At 34.7% G+C, this 15,509-nt stretch overlaps 1 protein-coding gene across 4 annotated transcripts in view; it reads left to right on the top strand.

The window, feature by feature from the left end:
• Positions 1 to 343: 343 nt before the first annotated feature.
• LOC113492238 (epsin-1) overlaps positions 344 to 15,509 on the top strand; it is a 35,625-nt gene continuing 20,459 nt past the window's right edge. For 2 of the 4 annotated variants that reach the window (XM_026869620.1, XM_026869616.1), the window contains exon 1: positions 793 to 1,192. The gene's annotated coding sequence lies outside the window, so the exon portion shown is untranslated. Of the gene's footprint in view, positions 757 to 792; positions 1,193 to 15,509 lie in introns of those variants that run through there. The other 2 variants (XM_026869617.1, XM_026869618.1) reach the window with 2 other exon arrangements.

A 15,509-nucleotide genomic window follows, 5' to 3' on the forward strand; every position in this document is an offset into this window, starting at 1 on the left:
ACCATTCTGCAAACGAGAAAACTTGGCAAAAACATCTAAATGCCTTTGTTAATAAATTGCACATTTTATACAAGTTATTCATTTTTTATCATTTGATTAATAGCAGTAATTTTCACTTAATTCTATTACAAAATAATTGCATCGGATATTAAACTTTCTTATTTTTTGTACGCAAGTAATGCCTAGTCTAGACTAGGAATCTAGGCTGACTAGGCTCTAACTATTCAGACCAGCTCACCTAAGCTATAATTATGTAGGAGATTTATTGAGCATTTTCAATATTCGTTTATGATTATAAGAACAACCATCAACAATCGTGTAAACGAGCTATTGGAAATTAGTGTACATTTCCAGGCGGAAAGAGTACCTTCTAATGTTATAAATTGAGATACTTTCAAAAGTAAATTTGTCTCTACTATTCAATAATTGCTTTAATATAGCATGTAACAAACATTAAATAATAAAACAGTCAGTCGTTGCATTTAGTATGAAAAAATCTTTACACTCGTCTTAATCAAATAATCTTATGACCGGATGACCTGTTGGAAGACATGTTGATTTTGTCACGAATAAAAACGATAATTGTCAATTCGTCAAAAACTGTTTTGTTTAGACGAAAAACTAACAAAATTTTACAGTAAATCGTGTGATACCGTGTTGTGTAAAGTGATAACATTATAATGTGTGATATATATTTACATATATAAGTCTTACTGAAGGATAAACAATCATTACAAAGTCAATTCTTGTTATTTGGTAAGTTTTTTTGATATTGCATTAATGTTTGCCCGTCACTAACTTTCTATCTAGCAAGCGCTGACTGTGTGACTGCAAGTTAGACCTTCACCCGGTCGGAGCAGCCGTCCGCCGTAGTTAGTAAACGTTGCGAGCCTGGGCTGACGTAGCGCGCCGCGTACTTATCGTATTTAGGCCGCGATTAGCAGCTTTATCGGATGTCTGTGTTGTGTATTTGCAAATTGGGTGGTTGTTTTGTGACGTCACGTGTATGCAAGTTGAATATTCTTTGTGCTAACGTTGGCTGTGATATGATAAACATTATCTACAGATGATAGTAGTATCAAGTTCTCTCCAGTTAATTCCGTTATTCGTGTGCTCACCGTACGTTTTGTACGACGAAAGTGTTATTTTATAGTGTCTTGTGTAGTTGATAAAGATCCTCATTTATCATTGTGTAAGTTTTTATGATTTACTTCATATAACCTTAGTTTTTGCTGTGTCTTGCAGGAGACCTCGCCAGTAACCTTGTGCCTGGTGCTATTTACTTTGTATTAGCGTTATGTTGCACTCCTAATTAATGTTTGATTGTTTTTATTGCTCTAGTCATTCATTATCAGGTTTCATGTTATCACTAATATTTCTAGCTGTAATGGGTTATGCATCTAACCACTGTCACACCACTGCATTAACACACCATTAAACCTTTGAACCTGATTACCTACATAAACTCAGTTGACATACTTGACATAGAGGAAAAGTGTAGATAACTAACATATTGCAACAAAGTACCTATTGAAGCATCTAGAGTGCTAATCACCATAAAAAATATAATTTTGCTTTAATTTTTTTTTTTAAGTTTCCTTTTCACTTAATGTATGCCAACACAACTTTAAAAGTTGAATAAACTTTCTAATGTTAAAAACATTTGTTTAATACTATGAAAAGACATTAACATACTTTCTAATTGTAACAAATTATTTATTTACTATAACTCAGCAACTGTGGTTTATTCTGTACGGGATAATTTTTGATTAAAAATAATAAGTAATAGACAAGTTTCTTTAAACAAGATTTAGCTTGATTAAGTTTATTATTTATGTTTTACTACACACATGTGGTATATTGAAAGAAAAAAAAACACAGCATAAAGAAAGCTTTGTATGAACACTGAACCTGTAGCAAATTCAATTTTTGGAGGACTTTATGTGATTCCCGCAAGACTCTAAAGGCTAATTACTATTTTGAGTCAAACTTAACATGATTAAAACATATACTTTGGAAGACTAGACAGAATATAAGGATTGTAAACAGAATTAACAACCTTGGATATGAAACAGATGCACGTCATATGGCTTTTATTACATGAGGTTTCTAAAACAAATGTACCTTTTTATCAAACACTGCAGTGCACATAGTTTGTTTAGCCTTATCTGCTTGCATTTAATATATTAATGCATTTAAAAAATGTTAATTAGTTTGTGTTGTATGACATAGTTGAACAATGAAAATATTCATGGATTTCATTTACCTATTTGGTAATACCTTCAATATAACCTGGATTATTAATATAATTGAGCTCAAATTGTTCCACCATGTAGAAATACACACATTGGGATACCTTTTTCCATTTGTCTATGCTGAGAAATTGATGTCAGACCTTGTTTAGGCATCTAGATTTTGTGAAAAAAGTTATGGTCAACATTTTTTATACAAGTATGGCACATCCACAAATCCTATGGTTGTCAGAGTAGCAGGATATTTTGTAAGTTTAAATACAATTTATTTGGTGTTCCATTAGGCTATAAAAGCACAGCACATTGAATGCCATAGGCATACCTAATAGGCAATTTCCTCCTTCTATGCGTGCATAGGGCTGGCCAATGAATCAATAATATTATTATAGTTTATTTCACGATGCAAGAAACAATTTTTACGACGTCATTAAATATTTTTGATATTTATTTTAATTTGCACATGAATACGTGTTGACGTAAACACGAAGCTGTGTTCTAACAGTCGAATGCACGTCAGAGGTATTGACAGTACTTTATGTTAAATCATAGGGCATCATTAAGTTTTCTGTCATGCTTTGCAGTACACGACGTACATCTTTTACAGCTAAACTTAGTTTTTCTATCGCACTCACCCTTATCTTCCTCCTACGTACATAATGACGGTAAATGTATGGTATCTATTATTACCAATAATCTAATACGTACATAAGACATATGCAGTAATTAAATGGAGTAACATTAAAAAAGAAACATAGGTTTTCTCGCTAAATTGATCTTGAAAATAATTTTCTCTCGTTTTTCGTATCAATATTCGTAATATCTTGAGGTTTTGGATGTCTACTGTCGATTTCTGTTCCGCCCCACTAAAAGCCGGTAATATTGTACGGTTATTTATCAGAATAAAGGCCAACTTTCTTGAAAGACGAGTAAAAGTTTGGTATCGATAATTAAATGTTACAAAAATTTAATAACTAAAAGAAACGCTATAAGTTTATTTACTATTTTTTATGATGTTTGCTTTTTAAATAATTGTTAGGGCGTTCAACGCTAAACATTCTTCAGAAAAAACAAATTTTATACCCATGACGAAATTTATAACCTTAATAAATGTTTCATAGGTAGATACTCCAAAAACAGGAAGAAATAACTCGTGACACCAATGTTTTATTGATGCCTCAACTATTACAATAACCTCACAATTTGAAGAGGTTTCACCAAATCTACATGATACGTTAAATTCTGACGTCACTCCCTCATCATACCTGCGTGTCTTTTGTTTCCACCGTAGACCGAAAGGTCAATAAATAACGTCAGTCTCCCGGTAACACCAGCAAGGTTATAAGTCAATGACAATGTTCGCGACGCTGGGACAATGTCGTTTCCTTAATAGGAACAAGATAAGTTGGTTTATCGCTTTATTGTTAGAATGCATGTGCAAACCGGTAACGATAAGGACAAGAATCTCACGTCACGATGATAGATACAATTTGTCTAACTGGAGCTCCAATTAATAGTTTGCTATCAAATTAAAGCGTTGGATTTGCTTTGCGGTATGTTTCACTACATATATTGATGTCTGGCTTGCAATAAAATAAGGGTAATTACGGCTCTGATAGGAATGTGAAAATCGTTAAGTCATTATGCAAACAAAACAAACAGATTAGATTGCCTGGATAGTGGATATGTCGAATCTTGATCCGAGCCGAATTGTGATGATAAAAACGACGCCATGTTCCAAATCTATTCGTATCGACGAAGACTTCAAACTTGAATCGGTAATTAATCTACCGTCTAAAATAATTTTGCTGTCAACAACATTTTTACGACTCCAGTCCAAATAAATAACATCGTAACGTAAAGCTGTGCTCCCAAATACGTTGACCCCAGATAATCACAGACAAAGTCGAAATTACTTCGTATCTAAATTACAACTTGTTGTCTCAAAGCTTTGGGGCTATCAACATTTGTAGATTTCTGATTGAGATATAACTGTAACTATTATGGTGATCTCCTACTTAAACAGTTGTTATGATGTCATGCTTAGTTTTCGCTTTACCATCACCAGGCTATGGCAGCTTGTTCCTGCTTTTGATGAGTCAAGTATGAATAATTTTAGCCGTTCGCCTACACTTACTTTCCCTAGAATATACTTAACGTCTAAGCGACTGAGTTGTACTTGAATGTGTACAGTGTAACTTTGTGTGTTTTTCTCTGAACATATCTACAAGCTGAAAAATAATGTTATCTGCTTTCATTTACAACCAGGCTTGATCAAAGATATTTGATCACGTCAGAGCACATCCGTTTATCGAAGATACTTATAAATGTTTCAAAAAATTAAATATAATACGTAAACCTAGCTTTCGAATTATTGTTAAGTCACGATTCTTTTCAAATATGATTTGCACCATATTTTGACAATTCTATACAAAGGTTCTCACTACGAAAACAGCTTATGTATTTTCGTTTATTTTTATATTACTAAATACTTATCTGTGTCATTGATACACCTCATACAATACTATCAGTCATAGAATCGATAAATTATTATGTTTTTTATTAAGATAATATAGAACATTCTGGCTAGAAAGACTAGTTACATTCTTGGGGAAATACGTTGTACCAAGGAATCCGATGATTATAATGCGGTATAGATTAGTATTTATATTTCATTCGGTTTTGGAGTACTTTTATTTTTGTAGAAACAAGCCAAATTACACTAAATAAAGTCTCGTTGAGAACGCTTGAGCCAGTTCTCTCTGGTTCGGTTGTTCTAGTTTCTTTAAGCGTTTTATAACACTTAACGAAGCAGCTCCGATGTTAGCCTTACAATATTTTTTACAGCATCATAAAAGGCCACGTTTTACGGCCAGGCTGACAGTATCGTGAGGTCGTCCTATACCTCCGAATTCTGCTTACTAATGGTTTACTTTACTGTCCCTTAAAATACTTTGTCGGCTGGCCGTTTCAGGAGGTTATATTGAATCGTCATGAAAATTCATCATGGTAATGGTCTGGTCGTTGAGGTAATCTCCTTGGATGCCGTAATTCATCTTTTAAGGAGTAATTTTCGTTTTTGCTTAGCCCACAACTTATCAAATAGAGGTTTTACTAAGTATTTATGTAACCGGCCTTTTATCATTTATATGTGTGGACCTGGACATGTTTATATAGAGTATAGATCGACAAGGATTAGGCGTGATATTCAACATGTAATTAACATGGATACAATGGCAGAGGATGCGTGCCACACAAGGCCGCCCGGTTAGCGACACAGGCCCGGTATAGGCCTCGTTGCGTTGCTAACCGATTGTATCTGATCATTATCACTCTTTATATCAGCTGATTGCATTGGGAATCAAGGAAAAATTACTGTGACCTCAATGAGAAGACACATTTTTTGTATCTCTGTGTTCCGTTTAAAAACTCAGTGGAAATATTCTGGTAAAATCGATGAAGCAAATTAGTACAAATTATTAATAACGGTGTCATCATTAGATTCCACGTGTACAACTTACGTCAATATTTACCTGTTAATGCTTTTTACTCGAGTGATGATTATCTGAAGCCAATGTTACACTGTTAATACGTTATCGATAGGAACCAGTGACGCAGGTTGTGCGCCAAGGTCGAAGGTCTCCTAACACCATAGACCTTGCCTTGCTCTTTACGTATGCTTGCATGTGCTGTATCGATCTGCGAGCTATCGACTCTATTTATAGGCCTATAGTCGTTGCTTGATGGCATGCCATTAGATAAGGAAAATATAAGGCCTTGTATTATTTTTAAGGTCATTAGTGGATTTTTTGTCGCAATAAAGGAAACAGTTCAGTGTTTAATGATATAAATATAATCTTTTCTTGGACTGTCCTCCTGTTATGCCTAGTCTCCGTCAAAACAATATGACTTCCTACATTAACCTTCACAATATATCAACTTTGTTGGCATTTACATTACGGTGTTGTGTTCATCTTTGGGCCACAATTCCCGTATCTTCACTTAGTCCCTACGCATGACAACATTTTAAAACGAATCTCCTCGATTAGTATGAATTGTTTCCAATAAACTTTTACAATAATCGTCTCTGGCGCCATACGAAATGCCCTTAAACTTGACACGATTGGCCAGCAACCAACCCTATTCTATATGACTCGACGGTCGTGGGATATCCCGACGTTGTGCCAAAACATGAAGGCGGCATAGCGAATGACGTCACGTATGTAGGTACATTAAATATTCAGAGACGGCCATATAAGTTCGGAGTTTTAAAGCTGCGCACGTAATACGTGGAGGTACCTTTTTTCAGTAAAATTGTATTTATCATTCGATCCTAAAATAAACGAAAGTCGCAGAAAGTCAAACATTAGTCCTGTCTAGAGATGTTACTAGTAATTTAAAATACTCATCTGGAGCCAAGAGTTACTGCAAGATTTTGGCCTGTGTGAACCTCGATGTCTCTCGAAAAGTATTTATCACTGAGATTTTTTCCTTTACTACTGTACAGTTTCTTGTTAGATAAACAGGCAATATCCGATAAAAACTTGAATTTTCCTCCTAACATCCGTCTTTTTAAATATAATAATGTAATACCTATCTAATATCTTACGATACTCATTCGTACTTCAAAGAACTATTAGTCATTTCGCGATGTTACATGGGGTAGAGTCGAAAGTCCAGTTTGACCGACCCAAACACGTTCACATATAAAAAGTGATGTTCGCCGCTGAAAAATAACTATGATCTTTGAACCTAAATCCGAAATATTGCTATTTTCCCGTTTATATTTTGATGGCGCTTATAATCAGCTTTGGAGCTTCAATGGCTTAGTTTACCGTGCTCTTAAAAACATTTTTTTGTTGAGTGTCAGTGCTACTGCTGTTAGAAGTACTGAAACTACTACTACATTTTCCTCTTTTGGAGATCACATTTAGAGATTCTCCTGTGAAAGACATTGCCGAATGACCAACAATAATTCAAGCAGATTCTAGAGCCGATTTTACACTTCTGTCAAGTAAGTCGAGCAAAATAAATAAGAACGAGTCTATAAATCACAGCTCCGATTAATTATACACGTTTTGAAACTGGTCAAGTTTCGGTAAATCTAGGCCCTAGGAAAACTAAGAATTTAGGCCGAGGTCGCGACCAGCTGACCAATTGCTATTATCGAATCGTCAAAAAAAAACTGTCGTCAGCATAACTTTAACGAAATCCAGTTCAAACGAGTATACTCATCGCTTTTTGAATTCATTTAAAAACTAAACGAATTGATGTTACCATAGAATTGTTTACATTGACGTGAAATAATGTTAATTTGAAAGCCAAACAGTCCGCTGTGAATTTTGGCGAAACTCACCGACCAACGGTTCTTATCGATCAGCTGACTACGTGCGTGGGGAGTTCTAAATACATTCTTGCAAGAAATATTACTGTGCGATTTTACGTTGAACATTAATTTATAAAGGAGATCGAATAAGGTAAACATACATATTATAAAATATAAAAGAGGATAAAGTAGAAACGGGGTTTTATTTTGTTAAACCTGTCACGGTCATGATTTCAGTGTCATTCTGTGGCAGTCACCCTGCGTCCACTGCGTCAATAACATCCACGCGAGATGTTGACGTTGACCTGCGAAAGAGTGACTCGTATTAATAAATTTATTCCACTTATATAAAACATTGGGTTTTAATAAAAATTACTACGTTTAGAAAAAATACACTAATCTTTCCTATAACAATGTTTTAAAATTTCAACAGACCAAGAAAAAGTGAGAAAACCAAAACAGTATCCAAAAATAACTTCACCAAAACATGTTTACGAAAAAATTCTAATGTACACAGTTTTTTGCCAATGTTTTCCTTAAAATTTCAGCGTTGCTTTTTTAAAGCGAATCACATAATGTCGAAAAAGTTGTGAAGTTAAAAGATAAGCTATTGCGACATGCGAGTTATACTGGTTACTGGTGCATGGAGTAATCTTACACAATCTGTATGGAGGTGTCTTACTTCCTGAGAAATCTTTTATACAAGTACATTACTTTGGTATTATATAGTTATATAGTTTTTTTTATACTTTTCGGATGGCTTACAACGTTAAGGACCATTTTTTACTTCAATTTCTTATTAAAATCCCTGATACAGGATACTATACTGTATCCTCAAGTTATTCGCTTTTTTAACGACATTGACAAGCGCCTCAAATTGAATGAGTTACCTTAACACAAAAAATTACAAACGTAGATGATGAAACGGAAAACGTTTCTCACATCTCATGTCAACTTGCTATGTTAATTATGACAATGACGTATAAGGTATTATTCACCTTTACATCTACGCGAACAAAATAGTAGACGAGATAATTATAACACATCATTCATATTAATATTATAAGTCGGAAACAAATATCCCGCGCGGATGTGTCGGTCAACGACTTCGACAATGGCAGGACTGTCCCACCTGTCTCGCAACACAGACGAATGAGAAGGTTCAATACACTGATAAAGAATACGTAATACAGGTGCTGTTTATCTGTGGAGTGCGATAACTCGCTCTCTATATCACCATGTGTAGCGATGTAAGGACAGTTGCACTTCTGAATTACATGTTTATAGTACTGTTAAGATTTCGCCATATTTTGGATGATGTCTCTTCACCGGGTTGTGTTTAAAGGGTTAGGTTTTCTGTTAGTGTGAGATCTTATTGTAAAATACATTTAAAACAAAACTTCGTATTCATATAGTTTTGATCAAGCTGAACCTTCTATCCTCCCCTATGATATTTGTATTTCGTCACAATGACATCGCCACGTCACATAAGTTCCGACTTGTGATGCTAGTCGCATTATTTTACAAATGTTTTCCTATTAACGTTCGAATATAGACTGTCCACTGTATCAGTCTGTTGTCTAACTGTAAACGTTTTTGTGTTGACGATCAAACGCGTTCTTAATTTATTTCGTGCGGGACTTTTAATGGATCAGCTGATTTTGTTTCCTGCTTTAATGTTACGATGACAAAATCAGTAAAGTTAGGGTTTATTAATAATGTTTTGTTGTTGAAGCCTGCTCTACGAACATAAGTTTGGAATGTATTTCTATTGGAATGAGTTTGTTGATCCATCGCGTTGTTAGTTGGATGTTCGCCGCGCCGGGACCGCTGCGGCGTGCCACACCAGTGCCTTATCTGATCAATGTTTAGAACGTGATTGTTTTTCGCTTTTATTAAAGATTGTTTTAAGTTTTGAGTTACACTGCACGTAGTGTTATTCGAAAACTAAGTAAGTTATGTTAGGTTGAGGGCACAATGTATATTAGCTTCGCAGTTGTGCGTCAGCCTTACCAGTGGCTTCGAGATGTAAATTTTTCTTATTTTTCTTATTATTTTACTATAAGTCTGTGGTGCTCCTTGCTGGGCTGAGGTTACCATTTCTCTGCATTTTATCAGGTTACCGTCAGGGGCTACGGGACGTTAGTCCAGTCTATCCCACCAAGTTTTGAGTCTGCCGCGGCTTCAATATCTAATGGAGAGCTTGAGTAATTTTACCAGTTAATGAGATATGCGGCAGAAATCATGACAGCCCAATTTTTTTTTACTAATTCAGAAGCTACTTAGTCCGCGTGGGCAGATGTGCTAGAACGCAGCTTCGGGGTACCAAAGGTTTTACGCCGCGGTTCTGCGATCTAACGTCTCGCTCGGGAATCTTTGATGCTATATTACTGACCTCAATAATTTGATATCATGTTTATTTGTTGAAGCGTTTATGCACGAATACGTTTAATCTAAAGTTAACTTTGTTACTTTGCCTGTTGCACAATATATTTATTTCGAGATCCGTTTTGTCTTGTTCAGGCTTGTGTGAGAACATTTTCAATATAAAATATACACAGTATCATGTTGTTTTATTGCTTCACACATTTTAGAACCTTTAGAATTTGATTAACTAGAGTCTTGTACAAATATTGAGAGAAAACCTTCTTAGCAAAAAATGTGTTTATAAGAACAATAGCTGTCGCGCGCGACTTCGTCCGCGTGGTTAGGAATTTCTGAACGGAAGCCCTCGAAGATTAATAATTTTCCGTTTTTCCCACATTTTCCATTGTGTCTTCGCTCCTGTTAGTCGCAGCGTGATGGTATATAGCCTAAAACCTTCCTCGATAAATGGTCTATTCAATACAATAATTTTTCAATTTGAAACAGTAGTTCCTGAGATTAGCGAGTTCAAACAAACAAATAATCAAACAAACTCTTCAGCTTCATATATTAGTATAGAGTATAGAGTATAGATGATTACTTCATAATAAATGGAAACAAAATTCTGAGAAGTGGACAGTATTGGTTCAAGCAGGCTGATATTTTAAAAGGTAAAGAAGATTGTAAAAATTGTATATATCTACACCGTCCATAGAATACAAAAAGTCGTTTGAAATCAATACGATTGATGAACGGTTGGCAAAAATTGTGGAATCCATCAAAGTTTCGAAGTGATATTACAATCGGAACGATTTACGTTCGCTATGAATCAAGGGCAATCGTTAGGCAGCTTGACAATCTATTGGACGAACATTTATCACCATTAATTCTGATTTTCTGTTATCTACATGGAAAAAAAAAACAAACATACAAGAAAAACCGAGTGAATAGAGTAGAATGACAATTTTTAACTATGATTTTTTTTGTAATGTGGTTTCCTAGTTCGTTGACATATTTTGATTCCTTAAATAAAGAGATTTAAAAAAAAAAATACTGTTTTTTATGTAATATATTTAACAACTAGCAACATAGGTTTCATCTACATCGGACAGCAGTCTCTACATAAACTTTATTGCGTCGTGATTTAGAGAAGAAATAAATATGTGATATTTGTAAAGAGTAACGAGTGCAATGCTTGTAAGTCTTAACTTCGAGTCAAATATTTAAGTACTATGTATCAGGTCATACCTTTTCAAATATTGGGTTCAATATCACGTTCCCTAACAATACACGAATTCCTTTATTTGTCCTCCAATAAAGATAAGAAGAAACTACATAGATAACGACTGCCACTCCAACAAAACATTACATCTATGATTAATATGTAAAATTCGCTCATAAACCGAACACGTTACAATAACGGGGTAATAATAACGTTTATCGTGTAACAATAAAACAGATGTATTAAAGACTTCTTACATCCGAGTAATGGCCTCATCACTTCACGAACGTTAAATTTAGGAGGCTCTCGTTTAACATGATAACCGTTTGAATTGATCGTTCGATGTCGGATGTAAAGCGGAGCGAGATGTAAACTGTTTATGTAGATGACGTCATTTGGTAACTTGGAGTTTACTGTTAAAAGCAAGTGGGATTGTTAGAACAGTTTGGTAGTGAAACTGTGAGAGTAACTGAAATTACCATCCTAGCATTTTCCGACTATGTTGGGGTTGGATTCCTGTCTAACCAGGTGCAGAAAAGTGCCAGTGCTTGACATCCTAAACCCAGTTACCTGGGCAACACGATACCCCTTAGTAGGACTGGTTGTTATACTTTTAACTACCCGTAATAATTTCTAACTACCCGTAAGACTCTCAAAGATGTATACAACAGTCAGCACAGCCGGGATCCACAATTTAACGTGCCTTCCGAAGCACGGCGCAACTCATTATGACGTAGCTTAACCTGTGACCACCCACTTTGTACAGTTGCAGCTTAGGCTTAAGGTTCTTGTACATTACCAAGACTTGAAATAGACACGTCACTTTTATGCTGACAGCTATTCGACTACGTAATTTCGTAGGCACAAATCGTAGCTATGCGCGGTAAGCTACGATTCTACGAATACTACCCGAGCTACGCGACTACGCTACGCGTCTATGAAACTACGATTTCAAAGGAAAGTTGAACAGCTTAAATAAAATTGGATTGAATATATTGTAGTTAATGCATCCAGTATTATGTCGGCGTCTGTCAATGAAAGGTGAAGGGCGCCGCTAACGAGGCTGCGTCGCACCGACAGCTGAATCTGTCGCATCAATAGCGTCTGTGTAGCGGTAGTTATTTGCATTCGTTACCGGCGTATTGAGAGTATCACGCTTTTTAATAAAGAAATTTGAACTTCGGAATCGAATATTTTGTAATTTTAATTCTGTAGGTTTTGATGGTAAACCATTCAGGTATTCATGTTCTGAAAAACTTTAGTTTTATAAAAATGCTTCATACCTAGTTAAGTTTGAAATAAACATATACAAAAATAAAGAAAGAAAAGCATATTCGAACTTTATTTCCAGAACAACAAAAATGCATTTGCTTTTATAATAAAAGTCTAAGCTAATGAAACTTCAAACCGCACAAAACAAGCTGATGCAAACAAAATATTCCCATTTATAGATCCACAATTCAAATGTGTGTGTTAGGAACTTTCCAGTTTCCTTTAAGTTGCAAACGGCATTCACTAATACCACTCTCACAGTGTATTGGAGTTCATGCGTCCTTGTGTAGGGAACCTTTGCCTGCTCTAATCTAAATTTAATCCGACACTCGCCACCCCAGCCTCTGCTAATACAGTTGCCGGTTTGTTTTAATTGGAGTTGAAATACTATGGTTGCGTTAGTTTTATGTCGATTGCACCTGATTACAAGACTCGAACGTTAAATTAATGTTCTGTGGTTGAGAGCTCTTTGAGTGCATATTGACGAAGTTCATATTATTTTAGTTTCAAACCGGAATCAAAGAATTTCATGACTTATGCTTGGGTCGTAAATCACGAAATGTACTCCTAGAGATAATAGTTTTTGGAGATATTTCATTGGGCTAAAGACAAAGTGATAGCTTTAACTTCCTGCAGGGTGATTGACAAATTTTAAGTCATAATATTTTAGGTTGATAACAATTGTTTGACAGTTAGATATTCACATTGCAAGTTATATGAAGATTAGTGTTACAGAGTTTTTTAGAGTTTAAGCTAAGCTTAGTTTGCGTCTCACTGTAATTTTATTTAATTTGCAATTAAGTTAAAATAAAAATAGTTTAACCTACCTTAAATGTTTCTCTATCTTAATGTTTATTGTTACGATAAGATATATTGTAAAAGATATAGATATACATATATAAGATATATTTATAAAACTTTGTATTATTATTCTCAGTTAGCCAGTCTTGTGGATTTTTTATTGTGGCCTAACTTATAATGTACCTGAAGCAAAAGCACAGTTCAACTTAGGGACAAAGGCAAAAACAACAAAAACTCTTTTATTCGACTACAAAAAAGACTACTGGGAACTTTATGGTTTACCTAATAAAATAATTTGTTCAGCACTTTATAAAACGCTTTGAAAGTTAAAACAAGTTATTGTTTTAAAGTTTTAATTGTATTCAACAAACGAGACAAGAGAGTTTTTATAACATTGTGTACGAAAACTAAATGACGTCTTAATTACGTTGAGAAAACCGACTTACAAGCGTTTACAGTAATTCAAAAACTTTTAATTGTTACTAGTTAGAGGGTTTAATTAAAACTATAGTGAAGTTAGTGGAATAATAAGACGACTACCACACTTGAGTTGAGCTTTCATAAAAAGCTTTCTAATAAAAACACTTTAAATATTGAAGACAAAAATAACACCAAAGTCCGAACCATCAACTACATCGCTCTTGGATTTAAATAGCTTATTTTTTCTACACCAATCTCACAACTATAGCGCGAGCAACAGTAGTAGTAACTAAGTCCCCTTATTATGATAACTGGACTCTTATCATCGTTCAATAACCGTTAAACAGTTGAAAATGCTTAGAAATGTAAAACCTATTGCGAAAGGGGGATTATGTTAATTTCGTTGACGATGCCCACTTAAAGATAAGGTCGGCCTGGAGGCGGACGTATCGCTGAGCTAGGCTTTAACGGGAGTAAACAATTTTTCTTACATATTTTAGGATTATTGAGAGGACGTTTTTGTATGGTTGAGAAACTTGGTCTCGGAGTTTTTAACCACTAGTGTCAGATGCACTGGATTCCTAAAGATTTTTACTACACAGTTTTTTGAAATTGATAATTACCCTGCTAAATATACAAATATAAAGCACATGAAATTGAGAAACAATGTATTTTACATAGCTGAATTGATCGGTATCGGTAATACCTCTATTCTATCACTGTTTACTTACAGATTTGAAGGTTCTAAATCAATAAAGATAAACATGCACTATTGTGTTATTTTCATAGTAAATGTGAGTTGTTGATGGACAGCCAAGGAAAACAAGGATGAAACCTGGAACCCATAAAAGTACTGAAATATGGAATCACCAATCCTCCTTAAAATAGGCAGCGATGGTAGATTGCCAAGAGATTGCTATGCCAAGTCGTAGAATATTAACAGACACAATGATTTTTATTTAGCTGGATCAAATAAAGTAAAAATAACTTTACAACGAATCAATCGCTTTTAAAAACAATAAAAACAAAAATCAGTTGACATTATTTAGAGCTTCAAAGTAAGTAGGTATGTTTCTAAAGTATCGGATAATGTTTGATCCGGTTTTCCGTTGTCACCGGAACACGCCGCCGGCCATCTCAAACATTTACAATAAAGACGTTTATAGTTCTTAAACAATGTTTCTTTTCGAGGTTTGTTCAACTGAGCCGGCCGAAGTTTGACTTTTATGTTTTATTGCCAGATAAAACCCTTTGACATGTCGTACATATGTATGGATAAATCTTAAGACTTATATTTTTAGTTACTTGTTTCTGTTTCCAAGTTGCTCGTATAGTTCTTGTTGACTGATAACCTTGATTTTTGTTAAACGTACCTAAGTCATTTCCAGTCTGATCGGATCTGTCACAAAGATAAATATTTTGAAAAGCTTTTTGGGACCGATTCCCATGGTGATTTTCATCACCAATTGTCACTTAATTCCTTATAAACATCCGTTAATTTAACTGCATGGGCACTGCAACACTTTTAAATTATCAGATACATGGGTCTACCGTTATCGACCACTCATTTTTTAAACAAGGTAAGCAATCTATATACATATAATAAAATTGTAGAAAAGTGAAAACTGTACATTGAAAATTAAAAAAAAAGAATAATTGGAGGGTGGTCTACGAACGATTCCGATGCCGAAAATATGATTTTTAGAATTTTTGTCTGTTTGTCTGTTTGTCTGTATGTATGTCCGGAAAGATCTCGGAAAGTACTGAATAGATTTGATTCATATTTTCAGAGAATATCAACAAAAGAGGTCCGGTCAACATACTTTTTAATTATTATCTCGCTTTTCGTTACAGG

The sequence above is a fragment of the Trichoplusia ni genome, chromosome 3 (genome assembly GCF_003590095.1).
Source record: "Trichoplusia ni isolate ovarian cell line Hi5 chromosome 3, tn1, whole genome shotgun sequence".
Classification (NCBI taxonomy): Eukaryota; Metazoa; Arthropoda; class Insecta; order Lepidoptera; family Noctuidae; genus Trichoplusia; species Trichoplusia ni.